Raw genomic sequence first — 18,289 nt, 5'->3', positions numbered from 1 at the left:
GAGTCGGCCATTCGGCCCTTTGAGCCTGCTCCGCCGTTCATTATGATCATGGCTGATCATCCAACTCAATAGCCTGCCCCCGCTTTCTCCCCATACCTTTTGATCCCTTTCACCCCAAGAGCTATATCTAACTCCTTCTTGAAAGCATACAATGTTTTGGTCTCAACTACTTTCTGTGGTAACAAATTCCACAGGCTCACCACTCTCTGAGTGAAGAAATTTCTCCTCAGCTCAGTCCTAAATGGTCTACCCCATATCCTCAGACTGTGACCCCTGGTTCTGGACTCCCCCACCATCAGGAACATCCTTCCTGCATCTACCCTGTCTAGTCCTGTTAGAATTTTATAGGTTTCTATGAGATCTCCCCTCATTCTTCTGAACTCCAGTGAATATAATCCTAATCGACTCAATCTCTCCTCATATGTCAGTCCCGCCATCCCAGGAATCAGTCGGCTAAACCTTTGTTGCACTCCCTCAATAGCAAGTACATCCTTCCTCAAATAAGGAGACCAAAACTGCTCACAATATTCCAGGTGTAGTCTCAACAAGTACAATTGCAGCAAGACATCCCTGATCCTGTACTCGAATCCTCTGGCTAAGAAGGCCAACATACCATTAGCCTTCTTTACCGCCTGCTGCACCTGCATGCTTACCTTCAGCGACTGGTGTACAAGGACACCCAGGTCTCATTGCACATTCCCCTCTCTCAATTTATAGCCATTCTGATAATAATCTGCCTTCCTGTTTTTGCTACCAAAATGGATAACCTCACACTTATCCACATTATACTGCATCTGCCATGCATTTGCCCACTCACTCAGCTTGTCCAAATCATACTGAAGCATCTCTGCATCCTCCTCACAGCTCACCCTCCCACCCAGCTTTGTGTCATCTGCAAATTTGGAGATATTACACTTAGTTCCCAAATCTAAATCAATATATGTTGTGAATAACTGGGGTCCCAGCACCGATCCCTGCAGTACCCCACTAGTCACTGCCTGCCATTCGGAAAAAGACCCGTTTATTCCTACTCTTTATTTCCTGTCTGCCAACCAGTTTTCTATCCATCTCAATACACTACCCCCAATCCCATGCGCTTTAATTTTACACGCTAATCTCTTATGTGGGACTTTGTCGAAAGCCTTCTGAAAGTCCAAATAAACCACATCCACTGGCTCCCCTTCATCAACTCTACTAGTTACATCCTTGAAAAATTCCAGTAGATTTGTCAAGCATGATTTCCCTTTCGTAAATCCATGCTGACTCTGTCCAATTCTGCCACTGTTTTCCACGTGCTCAGCTATTAAATCTTTTATAATGGACTCTAGAATTTTCCCCACTACTGACGTCAGGCTGACTGGCCTATAATTCCCTGTTTTCTCTCTGCCTTCCTTTTTAAATAGTGGGGTTACATTAGCTACCCTCCAATCTGTAGGAACTGCTCCCGAGTCTATAGAATCTTGGAAGATGACCACCAATGCATCCACTATTTCTAGGGCCACTTCCTTAAGTACTCTGGGATGTAGATTATCAGGCCCTGGGGATTTATCGGCCTTCAATCCCATCAATTTCCCCAACACCATTTCCCTACTAATACTGATTTCTTTCAGTTCCTCCCTCTCACTAAACCCTGTGTTCCCCAACATTTCTAGTATGTTATTTGTGTCCTCCTTTGTGAAGATAGAACCAAAGTATGTATTTAGTTGGTCAGCCATTTCTTTGTTCCCCATTATAAATTCCCCTGTTTCTGACTGTAAGGGACCTACATTTGTCTGCACCAATCTTTTTCTCTTCACATACATACTTTTACAGTCAGTTTTTATGTTCCCTGCAAGCTTACTCTTGTACTCTATTTTCCCCTTCTTAATCAATCCCTTGGTCCTCCTTTGCTGAATTATAAACTGCTCCCAATCCTCAGGTCTGTTGTTTTTTCTGGCCAGGGATAAGGTGCAGGAATCCTGGCTATGTTTCCTCCTACCTGTCTAGAAGGCGAACTGTAGTGTTCCAAGTGTGTATGAAGATTTGTTAACAGTACAAACCAGGAATTAGAGCTGACTCTGATTCCTTGCCCCATATTTGACTTGGCTGCTAAGACTCATTGTCTAAGCACTAGCATGGTAAGACTTCAGCATTGGCAGCACCTACAGAACATTAATGAGCATGACACATTGTCTATGGAGCAGAAGAGAGAAAAAACTAAGGCCTGCTTGATCTGGATGACTCAGTATTACACCGTGCAAACATTTAATCATTGGATCATTCGAGCTACATGATGTTTTCCTTTCAAAGTGAAACAAAACTGTACTCACAACTAGTTGTATAAATAGAAAAGCGATTCAAGTAGCATTTACCACATCCACCAAAACTCAAAGTGCAATTTAGTGTTGTGATGGTCACATCATATGCCTGTAAAACCTATTGGGAGATGGACATTTTACTTTAAAAAGCAACATGAAAATTGCTGTACCTTCTCAAAATGAACTCTGGAGAGTCAGGTGATTTCTTTTGTGCTTCCTGTACAGACAGAGATAGACATGTCTGAATATATCTCTGGAAAGTTACTTAAAATGCAAATAGTCTTCCCAAGTGCTGATTGACTACTCCTCACCATTTCAATGGAAGAGACTTAAAATGACATTGGCATTGACTGGCTGGCACCATGAAGATGGAATTTCAAAAAAGATGCTTCAGGAGGCTAATCATAGCTGGAATATTGATGGGCTATCATTCATTCCCCATTGTGTGTCAATTACATCTGCCGTCAACCTGTCCTGTGGACAATGGAATATATCAATACTGAGCTTACATGATTGAAACTGTCTGGAGATAGCCAATACCTTATTAACCCACAAGGGCAGCTGAGCAGGTCAGTTTGGGATACAAAGACTAGAGGAAGGCCATCTTTCACGCAGCACTTTGGAGGACCCTTCCTCAAAAGTCACCTGAAGCAGAGAATTGGGGCTTGTTTGCTTTACCTTCAGGGCTATATTTATTTCTTCACTACAAGAGCTTGGCCACATATTTGTCTGAAACAGCCAGAAACTTCCTCCATTGCCTCCAGTGAACCCAGAGAGGATACTTCAGGTCTGCAATGTTTCAACCACCATTTTAAGGAATGTGTAAACAAGTGAGCTGTTCCTTTTTACTCTGTTAGTAATCTAGGTGCAGGTTATATCTTTAGAAATCATTTGTGTCTGTGTATGTATCTCGTATGTGTGAAGACTGAGCGTTGTTGTGATTACATTTTGGGTGTTGTGAGAAATTAACATTTATCCTTTCTTTTGATTTAAACTTGCAAGAAAGCCTCTTTCATGTCTGTTCTTTAAAGTCATGGCACTCAAAGGGTTAAAGCACTCCTTCTCAAAAATACACCTTGTTGTGGCCAGCTGAGAGGCAAGAAAAGGTGGAAAAATATCCCATATCTCTCCCCGTCCATAACAGTGTATACTGCAACTGTAATGTCATTGCAAAATATGTGACAGCATAATTTTAAAAAACCACAAGGGCACAAGGACTGAGTTGGTTCCAATTAGCTCCAGAGGGAGTGGTTTGAGACCCTCTACAGAAGGTATTTTCACACTCACAATGTTTGACATGCCAGAGTATAGTCAAACTGTGGGTAAAAAGTTCTCAGGATCGTTTGGACTTCTAGAACACCTTTTAAAACATATTTAAATGTACAGAGTATACCTGTTCCCATCAGCACACTCAAAATATTTAAACGTAAACGACTGGGGATGGAGCTCTAAGGTGCATGTAAGTACATATACACAGAACTCTCCTTCGAGGGAATTCAAACTGAAAGCAAGTAATATAAACAAGGTACTGCCTATCAGGAAACTATTCCGTAGCTACCAGTCTCAGAACAGAAGCTACAGTATTAAAGCAACCTAAAATATATTTCAAGTAATTTTCATAGAATAAGTAGTCCTGATTTATGTTTCTAAACATGTTAATCATTTTCTTAATCACAAATTCAGCATCTTTTCTTATATATTTGTCAGCACACCATATATGCTATATCATCCTAAAAGGCTTTAATCTGTGAATCTATTATAGATTATTTCCTACTTTGGTTTCTAAGCAATGGTGCTTACGTACACATTGTCACTTTGTCCTGTGGCTTTTTAATTAGCTGAAATAGGCTGTCATTTGACCAAGAGGAAATCAGTTTTATTTGATATTGATAGCTATTGTGCGGCAGAGGCTGTGACTTTGTCTAATTAAATACAAACATGTGAAGTATGACAATATAGTAGTGATGACAACAAGGTTGAAAGAGAAATTGGTTAACAACGAATTAACAGATTTTCCTTTCGAAACAAACTTGTACAATATTTGCAGGAAAGGTAAAGGATTATGAATTGCTCCACTTTAGATCATCTTTGAATAAAGTTAAATGCATTTCAACTGATCAGTAACACCCAAAGTTACTGATTAACATTTTTCATCTGATAGCTAATCAATGGCACTGCATGGAGACCAGACTCCACACTGAACTGACCTCTTTCCTAAAAGCAATGACTTGACAAATATTTACTCGCAACAAAGGCATTTTTACCCTTTATCAAGTTGTGTGTAAAAGTACTTTTTAAAAAAAACTTATCTTTCCTTCTCTCTAAACAAATAACAGGCATACATTCTATACATAGAATTGTGCAAGTGTAAAGAATACAACACCAGCCTGTTTATATACCTGGAGCAGATCCACTTTATCCTAGTTGTCAAGACAATATACATTTAAATTCTTCTGTCATGCTGTCCTGTGTTAGAAATTCTTGGGTAGCACAAAACCATCATGAGACACAGTAAGTTAGCTGATTTAGCCAAGCACTGTTCATTACTTAACTGCTGCTTGCCCCCAGCTTCCTGTTGCAACCTTCACTCAGAGCTAACTTTTAAAGGCTGCACTTTCACTTCCCAGTAGCCCAGTGCATTGCTGTAACAGTTATGTAGATGGACTAACCCAAAACTCACTCATGTAAATAGCTTTCCAGACCAGTGAGTTAAACTCATTTTCTATTTGCATAAAAGAGGTGCAATTTATCATATGAATTTCTCAGCCCACACCCATAGCTAAGGTATCACATTGTGTCCTGATGCTCTTACCATACCAGATTATAGCGCTGGTGACATACGGAATACCTTTGTACTGACTTCCAGGCCATGATAGCCACAATGCGTGCTAATTTCTCTCACAGATTTCAGAGTCTAATAGCTAAACTTGGACCATCTGTTCCAATGATTAGTGGCAACACACAGACAAGGCCTAGTGGAATGGTGGAAGCTAGAGCTGATATACCTGATACGAGCATTTTTCATGTCAGACCTCTGGATATCTCCCTCAAAAAACCATGCAAATAGAACATATGAAATAACACCAGGTTGCTCAGGAAAAGAACTCCAAAAGATGTAGACAGTAATAGTGGAAGAAAAGCATTTGCACCACCCAGGGGAAGTAAAGTTATGAAATGGTATTTGGCTTGCGTTCGCTTTGCACTTTAATGTAGACTTTATAATAGAAAGTGCACTTATTTCATGTTTAGTTAGCAATGCAGCTTAGAGTGATACAGGAAGGTGCTTGTTGTTGACCCATAGAAGCACAAGATGGTCATGTAAGAAAAAAGGACTAGGTTGTTGTTATAAAAGCAAAATTCTGCGGATGCTGGAAATCTGAAATAAAAACAGAAAATGCTGGAAAAACTCAGCAGGTCTGGCAGCAGCTGTGGAGAGAGAGACAGAGTGGAACAAGGTAGAAGGTCAGCAAAAGGTGACAGCTAAGGAGAGATTGCCAAAGATGTCATGGACACAAGAAAAAGGGAGTGCTAATGGTAGTGGTAAAGAGTAAAGAAGGTGCTGATAGTGGCATAAAGGTAAGATAGCAGAGGGTGCTAATAGCAGAACAAGGGTTAGCACTCTGTGAAAACAAAGCATAAAGACAAGTGACAGATGGCCCTGCAGGGGGAGGGAGTGTTTGGGAAAAAAGGATTAAAAAATGAACAAACAAATAAATAAAAGAATAAAATAAAATTTTAAAAATAAATAAAAATTGGATTAAAAAATGGGTCAAGACGGAGGAGAGAGTTCATGGTCTGAAGTTGTTGAACTCAATGTTAAGTCCAGAAGGCTGTAAGGTGCCTAATTGATAGATGAGGTGCTGTTCCAACAGGTTGCACTGGGCTTCACTGGAACATTGCAGTAGGCCAAGCTTTGCTTACGGACTGAGTGAAGGTGTCCTGCAAAGCGGTCGACTAGTCTGCGTTTAGTCTCCCCAGTATAGAGGAGACCACATTGGGAGCAGTGAATACAGTAGACCAAATTGAAGGAGGTGCAAGTGAAGTGCTGCTTCACCTGAAAGGAGTGTTCGGGGCCTTGGATGGTAAGGAGGTAGAAGGTAAAGGGACAGGTGTTGCACCTTCTGGATTGCATGGGAAGGTGCCGTGGGAAGGGGATGAGGAGTTGGGGGTAAGGTTATGATGATGTTCTACATAGGAAGTAGTGCAGTTGATGTAGTCTACATGGACTTCAGTAAGGCTTTTGACAAAGTCCCCCATGGGAGACTGGTCAAGAAGGTAAGAGCCCATGGGATCCAGGGCAATTTGGCAAATTAGATCCAAAATTGGCTTAGTGGCAGGAGGCAGAGGGTGATGGTCAAAGGTTGTTTTTGTGACTGGAAGCCTGTGTTCAGTGGCATACCATGGCATTTGGTGCTGGTCCCTTGCTGTTTGTAGTGTACATTAATGATTTAGACATGTATGTAGGAGGTATGATCAGTAAGTTCGCAGATGACACGAAAATTGCTGGTGTGGTAAATAGCGAGGATGAGAGCCTTAGACTACAGGATGATATAGGTGCGATGGTCAGATGGGCAGAACAGTGGCAAATGGAATTTAATCCTGAAAAGTGTGAGGTGATGCATTTTGGGAGGACTAACAAGGCAAGTCTATACACAATGAATGGTAGGACCTTAGGAAGTACAGAGGATCAGGGGGACCTTGGTGTGCATGTCCATTGATCCTTGAAGGAAGCAGGACAGGTAGATAAGGTGGTTAAGAAGGTATATGGGATACTTGCCTTTATTAGTCGAGGCATTGAATACAAGAGCAGGGAGGCTATGATGGAGCTGTATAAAGTGTTAGTTAGTCCATATCTGGAGTAGTGTGTGCAGTTCTGGTCACCACACTATAGGAAGGATGTGACTGCACTGGAGAGGGTGCAGAGGAGATTCACCAGTATGTTTCCTGGGCTGGAGCATTTCAGCTATGAAGAGAGACTGGATAGGCTGGGGTTGTTTCCCTTAGAGCAGAGAAGGCTGAGAGGGAACATAGACAGGGCAGATAGGAAGAAACTTTTCCCCTTAGTGGAGGGGTCAATAACCAGGGGGCATAAATTTAAGGTGAGGGGCAGGAGATTTAGAGGGGATTTGAGGAAAAAAATTTTCCCGAGAGTAGGGAGTATCTGGAACTCACTGCCTGAAAGGGTGGTAGAGTTGGGAACCCTCACAACATTTAAGAAGTACTTAGATGAACATTTAAATGCCATAGCATACAAGGCTACGGGCCAAGTGCTGGAAAATGGGATTAGCATAGATAGGGGATTGATGACACAATGGGCCAAAGGGCCTCTTTCCATACAGTAAAACTCTATGACTATGAACGTAAGAAACAGGTGGAGTAGACCATATGGCTCCTCGAGCCAAACATGATCATGGCTGATCTTCCGTCTTAACTCCACTTTCCCGTCTGTTTCTTCTACTCCTTGATTCTGTTTGGAGTCATACCCAGCACAAAGGAAGATGGCTGTGATTGTTGAAGGTCAATTATCTCAGTTCTGGGACATTGCTGCAGGAGCTCCCCAGGGTTGTGTCCTATGCCCAACCATCTTCAGCTGTTTCATCAATGACCTTCCTTCCATTATAAGGTCAGAAGTGGGGATGTTCGCAGATGATTGCACAATGTTCAGCACCATTTGCAACTCCTCAGATACTGAAGCAGTCCCTGTCCATATGCAGCAAGACCCAAGCAATATTCATGCTTGGGCTGATAAGTGGCAAATAACATTCACGCAACACAGTGCCAGGCAATGACCATTTCCAATAAGAGAGAATCTAACCATCTCCCCATGATATTCAATGAATCCCCCACTGTCAACATCCTTGGGGTTGCCATTGACCAGAAACTGAACTGCACCAGCTATATAAATACTGTGGCTGCAAGAGCAGGTCAGAGGCTGGGAATTCTACAAGGAGTAACTCATCTCCTCCAAAGCCCATCCACCATCTACAAGGCACAAATCAGGAGTGTGATGGAATATTCTCCACTTGCCTGGATGAGTGCATCTCTAACAACACTCAAGAAGCTCGACACCATCCAGGACAAAGCAGCCCACTTTATTGGCACCCCATCCACCACCTTCAGCATTCACTCCCTTCAATGCCGATGCACAGTGGCAACAGGGTGTGCCATCTACAAGATGCACTGCAGCAACTCACCAAGGGTCCTTCGGCAAACCTTCCAAATCCGCGACTTCTACCACCTAGAAGGACAAGAGCAGCAGATACATGGGAACACTACCACCTGCAAGTTGCCCTCAAGTGACACGCCATCCTGACTTGGAACTATATCATTGTTCCTTCATTGTCGCTGGTTCATAAATCTGGAACTACCTAACAGCACTGTCGGTGTTCCTACAACACATGGACTGCAGCAGTTCAAGAAGGCAGCATACCACCTGCTTCTCAAGGGCAATTAGGGATGGGCAATAAATGCTGGCCTAGCCAGCGATGCCCACAATCCATGAACAAATAAGAAAAAAATTCCTAAGAGACTAAAAATTCGTCTATCTCAGCCTTGAATATACTCAACAATGGAGTATCCACAGCCCTCTGGGGTAGACAATTCCAAACATTCACAACCCTGAGTGATGCATTTTCTTCTCATCTTTAGCTTAATTGATCAACCCCTTACCTTGAGACCATGTGTTCTAAATTCACCAGCCAGGAGAAGCAACCTCTCAGTACCTGTCCTGTGAAATCCCTTCAAAATATTGTAGGTTCCAATGAGATCACCTCTCATTCTTCTAAAAACCGGAGAGTATATGTCCGATTTACTCAGCCTCTTATCACAGGACAATCTTCTCATTCCAACAACCAATCTATTAAACTTTTGCTATACTACCTCCAATGCAAGTTTGTGCAAAATTATGCATAGTCCTCCAGGTTAGGTCTCATCAAAGCCCTATATAATTGCAGTAAGACTTCCTTATCTTCTACTTCAATCCCCTTGCAATAAAGGCCAGCATGCCATTTGACTTTCTAATTGATTGCTGTACATGCATACCAGCTTTCTGTGTTCCTTGTGTGAGTAGAGCCATGTCTCTTGGAACAACAACATATAGAAGTTTCCTACCTTTAAAAAAAAATTCTGCTTTCCTATTCCTACTACCAAAAAAGTGGGGGAGGCGGTGATGTTGTGATAATGTCACTAGACTAGTAATCCAGAGGCCCAGGCTAATGCCCTGAGGACATGGGTTCAAATCCCACCATGGCAGCTGGTGGAATTTAAATTCAATTAATGAATCTGGAATTAAAAACTTGTCTCAGTTATAGTGATCATGAAACCATTGTCAGTTGTAAAAACTCATCTGGTTCACTAATGTCCTTTAGGGAAGGACATTTGCTGTCCTTACCTGGTCTGGCCTCGCTTACATGTGATTCCAGACCCACCACAATATAGTTGACTCTAAAATGCTCTCTGAAATGGCATAGGAAGCCACTTAATTGTATGAAACCACTACAAAGTCCAAAAGGAATTAAACCGTATGGAACACCTGGCATCCACCTAGACACTGGAAACAACAACAGCACATCTAGCCCTGATGACCTTCCTAACATCTGGGGGCTTGTGCCAAAATTGGGAGAGCATCTCACAGACTAGTCAAGCAAGAGCCTGACTTGATCATACTCATGGATCATACCTTACAGACAATGTCCCAGACACCACCATCACCATTCCTGTGGATATCCTGTCCTACTGACAGGACAGACCCACCAGAGATGGTGGCAGAGTGGTATACAGTCGGGAAAGAGTTGCCCTGGGAGTTCTCAATATTGATTCCCCGACCCCATGAAGTCTCATGGCATCAGGTCAAACATGGGCAAGGAAACCTCCTATTGGTTACCACCTACCAGCCGCAACCCCCTACCTCAGCTGATGAATCAATCTCCATGCTGGACACACTTGGAAGCAGCACTGAGGGTGGCAAGGGTACAGAATGTACTCTGGGTAGCGGACTTCAATGTCCATCACCAAGAGTGGCTCAGTAGCACCACGACTGACCGAGCTGGCTGAGTTCTAATGGCCATTGCTGCTAGACTGGGTCTGCAGCAGGCGGTGAGGGAGCCAACAAGAGGGAAAACCTACGCGGCCTTGTCCTCACCAATCTACCTATTGCAGATACATCTGTCCATGACAGTATTGGTAGGAATGACCACCACATAGTCTTTGTCGAGACAAAGTCCAGTGCTCACTGAGGATATCCTCCACTGTGTTGCGTGGCACTACCACTGTGCTAAATGGGAAAGATTTTGAACAGATCTGGCAATTCAAAAGTGGACATCAGTGGGGCTGCTCTGATGGCCCATAGTGCATTGGCGTATGTAACCTCATGGTCCAGCATATCCCCCACTCTACCTTTATCATCAAGTCGGGGGACTTAACTGTGTTTCAATTAAGAATGCAGGAGGGCATAGCAGGAGCGGCACCAGGTGTACTGAAAAGTGAAGTATCAACCTGGTGTAGCTACAACATAGGACTCTTTACGTACTAAAGAGCAGAAGCAGCATGCAATAAACAGATTTAAGCGATCCCACAACCAACGGATCAGGTCAAAGCTCTGCAGTCCTGCCACATCAAGTCATAAATGGTGATGGATAATTGAACAACTAACAGTAGAAGGAGGCTCCACAAATATCCCCATACTCTATAATGGGGGAGCCCAGCACATCAGTGCAAAGAGAAGGCTGAAGAGAAGGCAACCGTCTTTAGCCAGAAGTGATGAGTGTATGATCCATCTTGGCCTCCTTTTGAGGTCCCCTGCATTACAGATGCCAGTCCTCAGCCAATTTGATTCACTCCATGTGATATCAAGAAACAGCTGAAGGCACTGGATACTGCAAAGGCTATGGGCAGAATTTTGAGTTCGGTGGGTGGGCATGGGAGCAGCTTGGAAACGGCCCGCCGCCCGTGACTGGGCCCCCGGCTGCGATTTCACACTGGCGGGCCAAGTAAAGGCGCGCCCTGATATGGTCAGAAGGAGAGCCAGCGCTGAAGTCAGCGTGGGCACAGGGGAGCGCTCACAAAAAGTTCCCTGAAGGCAAAGTTGCCTCAGGGAACTGTAAATTGCAAAAGTATCAAATAAAGATTTTTAAATCCGGTTAAAAAATGTTCTTACAAGACAAGCAGTCACCTGAACATAGGCGTTATAAACTTCCGTGCATAGATTTTTTTTTTAATGATGGAAACCTCATCTCGTCCTTGGATGAGATTTCCTGAAAAATGCAAAGGCCGCCTGGCCGATTTGCCTGCCCGCAAACCATAACGTTGGACAGGTAGGGAAAAATCCCAATTAATTGCGCCATTAATGGGCTTAATAGCCCTCATAATTGTTGGCGGGCGCGCTTCCAAGTTTAGTGCGCGCCCGCCGACCAAAATATCGCAAAGTGCACGATGATGTTGGGACGCTCACCCGACATCATTGTGCACTATTTTACACTTGGGCATGTCGGGTGTGTGCCTGAAAAATTCTGCCCTATGGATCCTGACAACATTCCAGCAATAGTACTTATTGCGAAAACCATATCTTCATGAATTGAGTTTTTCTTTTAAAACTTGGAAGGTCATTGCATTATTTGAACTTCTGGATGCTGACCTGGAGTTTTTTTTAAAAAAGGTCACAAGTTCACCTTGGAACTGTCAACAAGAATGCCTTTTCCAAGAAATCACCTGATCAGAATGGTACTTGAGGGGGAAGAGCTGTGCGCTTGTTTACATTGCATTTACTTTAACTGATGAAAAAAAAACTGGTTTAAAGGCAAAAAGCTAGTGAGTTACTGGAAATTACATTACGGGGATGAGCATTAAATTTTGGACTTATGCTTTTGAGTTCAGTTGGGACTGAACTGAGAAACTAAAAAGGCTGCCCAGCTCACCTTCTTGTCTTGCCTTGCCTGAAATAAAGTTGTTGGCAGTATCCAACTAAGAATCCTCAGCTCAGTGGAGTTTGTCTGTCCTTTGGAAACCTGAGAGGCTGAGAAGAGGGATTGACCTGGCTATATTTTCTGCCACAGTGAAGCTCCGTTGGTGAGAGCATCCAGACGTCTACTGGGACCAGTGGCCCGCCTTCACATCAGGGAGCTCCTGATCAACAGTGTTGAGTCCCTGCCAACTTTATCCTTGATTTTTATAACACCTATCCTCTAAAGCCCATCTCTCCAGAGAGATTCTAACTGCTTGTCCTTTGTTTGTTTGTGTACGTGCGTGTGCACACGCGGGCTGGGGTATTTTTAAAAGGGATAGATAGTTATACTTCCAGAGTACAATTGCGTGTTAATCAGTTCTAGCAACTTGTTTTTTTTTAAGACAGGAGTTTTGTTTATAATAAATAAATCATTCTGAATTTATTGAAAGGAGCCAGGTTAAAGTCCCTTTTGTTCTAGGTCTAACAGTAACGAAGGTAAATAAATGATAATTTTGGTGAGTGAATTAAACTTTTAAATTAATGGTGTGATCTGTGGAGTAGTGGGGCTAGAGAAACTGTGCATTCCTCCTACCTCAGTCGTAACATAAATTGGGGGCTCTTGCGGGATCTAAAATGCAGTCAACGCATGATACATACAAACATATGAACAAGGAGTAGGCCATTCAGCCCCTTGAGCCTGCTCCGCCATTTAATAAGATCATGGTTGATCTGATAGTAACCGGAAATCTGCATCCCACCTATTCCCTATGACCTATCACCCCCTTGCTTACCAAGGATCTATCCACTTCTGCCTTAAAAATATTCAAAGACTCTGCTTCTACCACCTTTTCAGGAAGAGAGTTCCAAAGGCTCACGACCATCTGAATGAAAACGTTTTGCTTCATCTCTGTTTTAAATGGGCGACCCCTTATTTTAAAACAGTGACCCCTAGTTCTAGATTTTTCCACAAGAGAAAACATCCTCTCTACATCCACCCTGTCAAGACCCCTCAGGATCTTATATGTTTCAATCAAGTCACCTTTTACTCTTCTAAAATCCAGATACAAGCCTAATCTGTCCAACCTTTCCTCATAAGACAACCCACCCATTCCAGGTATTAGTCTGGTAAACCTTCTCTGAACTGCTTCCAACGCATTTACATCCTTCCGTAAATAAGGTTACCAATACTGTACACAGTACTCTAAACATGGTCTCACTAGTGCCCTGTACAACTGAAGCATAACCTCCCTACTTTTGTATTCAATTCCCCTTGCAATAAATGATAACATTCTATTAGCTTTCCTAATTACTTGCTGTACTTACATACCGGATGTGGAACAAGAATAATTGGAAGGTTAAGAGGTCAGAGACCAGGTTTCTTATACATTAGTACACCAAAATTGCTTTGGAAGTTGCTAAGACTTGCCTAAAGATGGAAGATTTATCCCTGACTGGTTTACAAAAAGTAACCGAAGCTCAGCTAACGGAATTGGGTTGGGGCGGGGGGGGATAAGTTGGAGTTAGAATTAACTGTCGGGGCAAGGAAAACGAACATAGTTGAGGTAATAATGCAGCATTTGAAATTGGAAGGGATACCAGAGAGGCCACATTCTCCGGGGCTGAATCAATTGAATTGGCTAAGATTCAGTTGCAAATGAAAACACTTGAATTGGAGGCAAAAGAAAGAGTTTTGGAATTGAAAAGGCTGGAGGCAAAAGAAAAAGAAAAGGGAAAGGGAATTGGAAATATAAAAACTTAACCTCCAGAGAGAGAAGTTAGCAAGGGAAGAAAGGGAGAAGGATAAAGAAAGAGAGGCAAAGGGACGAAAAAGGGAATATCAGCTTAAAAGGCTAGAATTTTAAAAAGGAGGCCTCAGATGCTGAGGAAGATTCTGATGACGATAAAAACCACCTCCAACCCAAAGCCCAGTGGGGAGATATTTAAATTTGTACAAGCTCTCCCAAATTTTGAGGAAAGGGATGTAGAGGCATTCTTTATTTTGTTTGAGAAGGCAGCTCAGCAAATAAAATGGCCAAAAGAAGTCTGGACATTGCTCCTACAGAGTAGGTTGGTGGGTAGAGCTCATAAAGTTTATGCAGCACTTTCAGAAGAGCTTTCTGTGGATGATGATGTAGTAAAAATGGCTATTCTTAGTGCATATGAGTTAGTCCCTGAGGTATACAGGCAGAAATTTCATAACATAAGGAAAAAGCCTGGGCAGATCTTTATTGAATTTGAGAGGGTAAAGCAAAGTAATTTTGACCGTTGGATATGGGCATTAAAGGTAGAGACAATGTATGAAGCTCTTAGGGAAATAATTCTCCTGGAAGAATTTAAAAATTCACTTCTTCCATTAGATAGAACCCATGTTGAAGACCAGAGGGTTGCAACAGCTACACAGGCAGCAGAGATGACTGACGATTATGAACTGGTCCATAAAACTAAACCTTTTTTCCATCATCCCCACAATCCCAAGAAGGATGGAAGGGATGGAAGGTGGGAAGATAAAAGAAAGGGAAGGTGAAAGAGGGCAAGTAGCCAGAGAAGAAAAGGGACAGCTGGAAATGATCCAGGAATTCCTCCTCCAGGCCGGAAAGGAAGGTGCTGAGGGTGGAAGTGATATTCGAAGGTCTAAGTGTTTCCATTGTAACAAGATGGGACATGCCCATGTAGATTGCTGGAAGTTGTGCAGGAAATCCATGGGACTTATTGCGGTACGTAAAGGTGATTCAGGGAAAGGAGCCCTGACTGAAAATACAACAGATCAAATTGTAGCATTAACTACAGCTATGAAACCAAGTGTGAACACTGCTGTGAGTTCAGGCGATGTGAATAAGATAAATGAGAGTTATAAAGAATTCTTATTGAGAGGAAAAGTAACCCCTTATCCCTCAAACGAGACAGCTAAACCTATAATTACATTAAGAGATGCAGAAGCCACTCAAACACTTTTGCTGGGGAAAGGCATAACTTTTCCACCAGAGAGCGCATTAAAAGCCAAAGTTTTAATAAATGGTATTGGCGGGGAGTATATACCTGTACCTTTGTACCGGGTGCACTTGGAGTGTGACATAATGTCTGGGACAGTGACACTAGGGGTTGTTCAGAAGTTACCCATAGATGGAGTTATTTTGGAAATTATTTGGCTGGAGCGAAGGTAGTAGCTTCTCCCATAATTACGGAAAGCCCAAGTGAGGTTAAAGAGACAGAGCAGTTAGGAGGAAAAGGTTTCAGGAATTTTTCCTTTGTGTGTGATGACCTGAGAAATGGCTAAGCAAAGTCCATCATTGGAAATCAAAGTGATACCACAGACAGATATTTAGTTAACTGAAACTTTCTTTAAAGACTTAGGTAATCCAAAAGTGGACGGTTGTTCATCAGGTAGAGGTACCACTGATATTACGGAGAGCACATGACATTCCTATAACCGGACATGTAGGGATACAGAAAACTCAAGTGTGGATAAACCAACATTTTGACTGGTCAGGTCTTCACAAGGACACGGTGCAGTTTTGTAAAATATGCCAGATAGTGGGGAAACCACAACCTACAATCAAAGCAGCACCCTTAATTCCCATACCGGTTTTTGAGGAACCATTTAGAAGGGTGTTAGGCAGACTGTTGGACCATTACCAAAAACAAAAGCTGGACACCAGTGTATCCTTAATATTATGGATATGACAGCTCGATTTCTAGAAGCCATCCCTTTCAGAACAATTACAGCTAAAGTAGTTGTAGAGAAATTAACCCAATTTTGTAGTCGATATGGATCCATTCGGATCAGGGTTCCAATTTTATGTCTAAAATTTTTCAAAACATGATGCGTAGTTTGGGTATAGAACAATTAAAGTCCACAGCATACCATCCACAGACACAGGGAGCTTTAGAGAGGTACCATCAAACTCTCAAAACAATGATTAAAGCATATTGTCATGAATATCCCCATGATTGGTACAAGGGACTGGACTTTCTTCCATTTGCAACCCGAGATTCACTAAATGAATCTACTGGTTTTAGCCCTCGAGTTAATTTATGGACATATAGTAAGAGGTCCTCTGAAATTAATCAAAGAAAAGTTTTTAGAACAGAGGGCCGAATCCCTCTGGGGTTTAGGTGGGAAACCACCAGCCGGCAGCAGAGGTGACATTAGCCGCTAGCGTCACTCCCCCTTGCAGGGGAGCAGATGAGGTGGTGGCGGGGAGGTGGGGTGGTGGCGGGGGGGAGGTGTTGGGGTGCAACGATGGCCGAGGAGCCAACAACCCCAACCAAAGCCTTTATGCATGTTGCCATAGTTATTTCAGGGTGAATGCAGCTCTTAACCCCCCAGGGCTCTGGTTAGGAGGCAGAATGGTGACGGGGCCGTGGGTGCAGCGGAGGCCAGGGAAGCAGCTATTCCCATGTACATCATCTTGGGTGGCCCCGCCACCTCCACAGTCACCCCAAAGGGCCCAGTCACTGATGATTCTGCAGCAGCCTTGGGGATGAGCTGCACCCATCCTGAGCTCTTTTTAATTTTGATTCCAGTATTCCACGAGGGGGAGGGTGGAAAAAGGATCTTGTCGCTTCTCCCTAATGGCAAAATAGGGAGGGGATGGGAGGGGAGAGAGAGGGAAAAGGACAGGAATATATATTAATGATCTAGATCTTGGTGTGTAGGGGACAATTTCAAAGTTTGCGGATGATATGAAGCTTGGGAGTGTTGAGAACTGCAAGGAGGACGGTGTGGAACTTCAAGAGGACATAGGCAAGTTGGTGGTGGGCAGATAAGTGGCAGAAGAAGTTCAACGTGGAGAAGTGTGAGATGATGCATTTTGGCAGGAAGAACATGGACAGACAATATAAAATAAAGGGTGAAATTTTGGAGAGGTGCAGGAGCAGAAAGACTTGGGTGTATATGCGCATAGATCATTGAAGGTGGCAGGACAGGTGGAGAGAGCAGTTAATAAAGCATATGGTATTCTGGGCTTTATTAATAGGGGCATAGAGTACAAGAGCATGGAGGTTATGCTGTATTTATACAAGGCACTTGTTAGACCTCAGCTGGAATATTGTGTACAATTCTGGGCACCATATTATAGGAAGGATGTGAACACATTGGAGAAAGTGTAGAAGAGGTTTACAAGAACAGTTCCAGGGATGAGAAACTTCAGCTATGAGGATTGGAGAGGTCGGGACTGTTCACCTTGGAGAGAAGAAGGCTAAGAGGAGATTTGATAGAGATGTTCAAAATCATGAAGGGGCTGGACAGAGTGGATAGGGCAAAGCTGTTCCCACTCGTAAAAGGATCAAGAACGAGAGGGCAAAAAAGTGCTTTGCAAAAGAAGCAAGTGTGGCGTGAGAAAAAACTTTTTCACATGAGTGGTTTGGGTCTGGAATGCGCTGCCTGGAAGTGTGGTGGACGCAGGTTCAATCGAGGCATTCAAAAGGACATTAGATGATTATTTGAATAGAAACAATGTGCAAGGGTACGGGGAAAAGGCAGGGCAATGGCACTAGGTCATAATGCTCATTTGGAGAGCCGGTGCAGACACAATGGGCCAAATGGTCTCCTCCTGCGCAGTTAACATCCTGAGACAGGAGGGAGAGAATAGAGGCTGCAGGGGGTGTGGGTGTCTCTAGGTGGGGTAGGGTGGTGCAGGCCCAATGTTCTTCTTGTGGAGGTGGAGGTGGGGGGGGGGGGGGGGGGGATGTGTGGGGAGGGCAATGATAACTTCATCAGGCAGCTGGCACTGCCTGGCATACAGAAGCCGGTGTAAACCTTCTTCCCTTGTTCACCAGGCAGCAAGGGCGACCTGGACTTGAGCACGAAGGGAGGGAGGAAGATGGGGGCGGGGGACTCCTCCTCCCCAAGTCTCTCAAGTTGTTTCCTTCTCCTCCCCCTACAAAGCACATGACACCTCTTCAGCCTTGTTGAACGGGTTTGTCACTGTTACAGTGCCTCGTTAAAACGGGTTGGTCACTGTTAGAGTGCCTCGTCCGGCCTTTACCAAACAAGAGTTCAGGCACCCAACTCTGGTGTTTGTAATTAAATGTCCTTGCCTCCTGTCTTGCA

The 18,289-nt window shown here is 43.4% G+C and overlaps 1 protein-coding gene across 21 annotated transcripts in view; it reads right to left on the bottom strand.

Annotated features, from left to right (window-relative positions):
* mipol1 (mirror-image polydactyly 1) overlaps window positions 1-18,289 on the bottom strand; it is a 379,557-nt gene that overhangs the window by 45,694 nt on the left and 315,574 nt on the right. For 2 of the 21 annotated variants that reach the window (XR_013579490.1, XR_013579491.1), the window contains one exon: window positions 9,688-9,752. The exons of the other annotated variants lie outside the window; for them this stretch is intronic. The gene's annotated coding sequence lies outside the window, so the exon portion shown is untranslated. The remainder of the gene's footprint in view (window positions 1-9,687; window positions 9,753-18,289) is intronic. 21 annotated transcript variants of the gene reach the window in all.

The sequence above is a fragment of the Cetorhinus maximus genome, chromosome 18 (genome assembly GCF_964194155.1).
Source record: "Cetorhinus maximus chromosome 18, sCetMax3.hap1.1, whole genome shotgun sequence".
NCBI classification, from domain to species: Eukaryota; Metazoa; Chordata; class Chondrichthyes; order Lamniformes; family Cetorhinidae; genus Cetorhinus; species Cetorhinus maximus.
The sequence above is the reverse complement of the archived record's forward strand: the minus strand, read 5'-3'. Positions and strand labels throughout refer to the sequence as shown.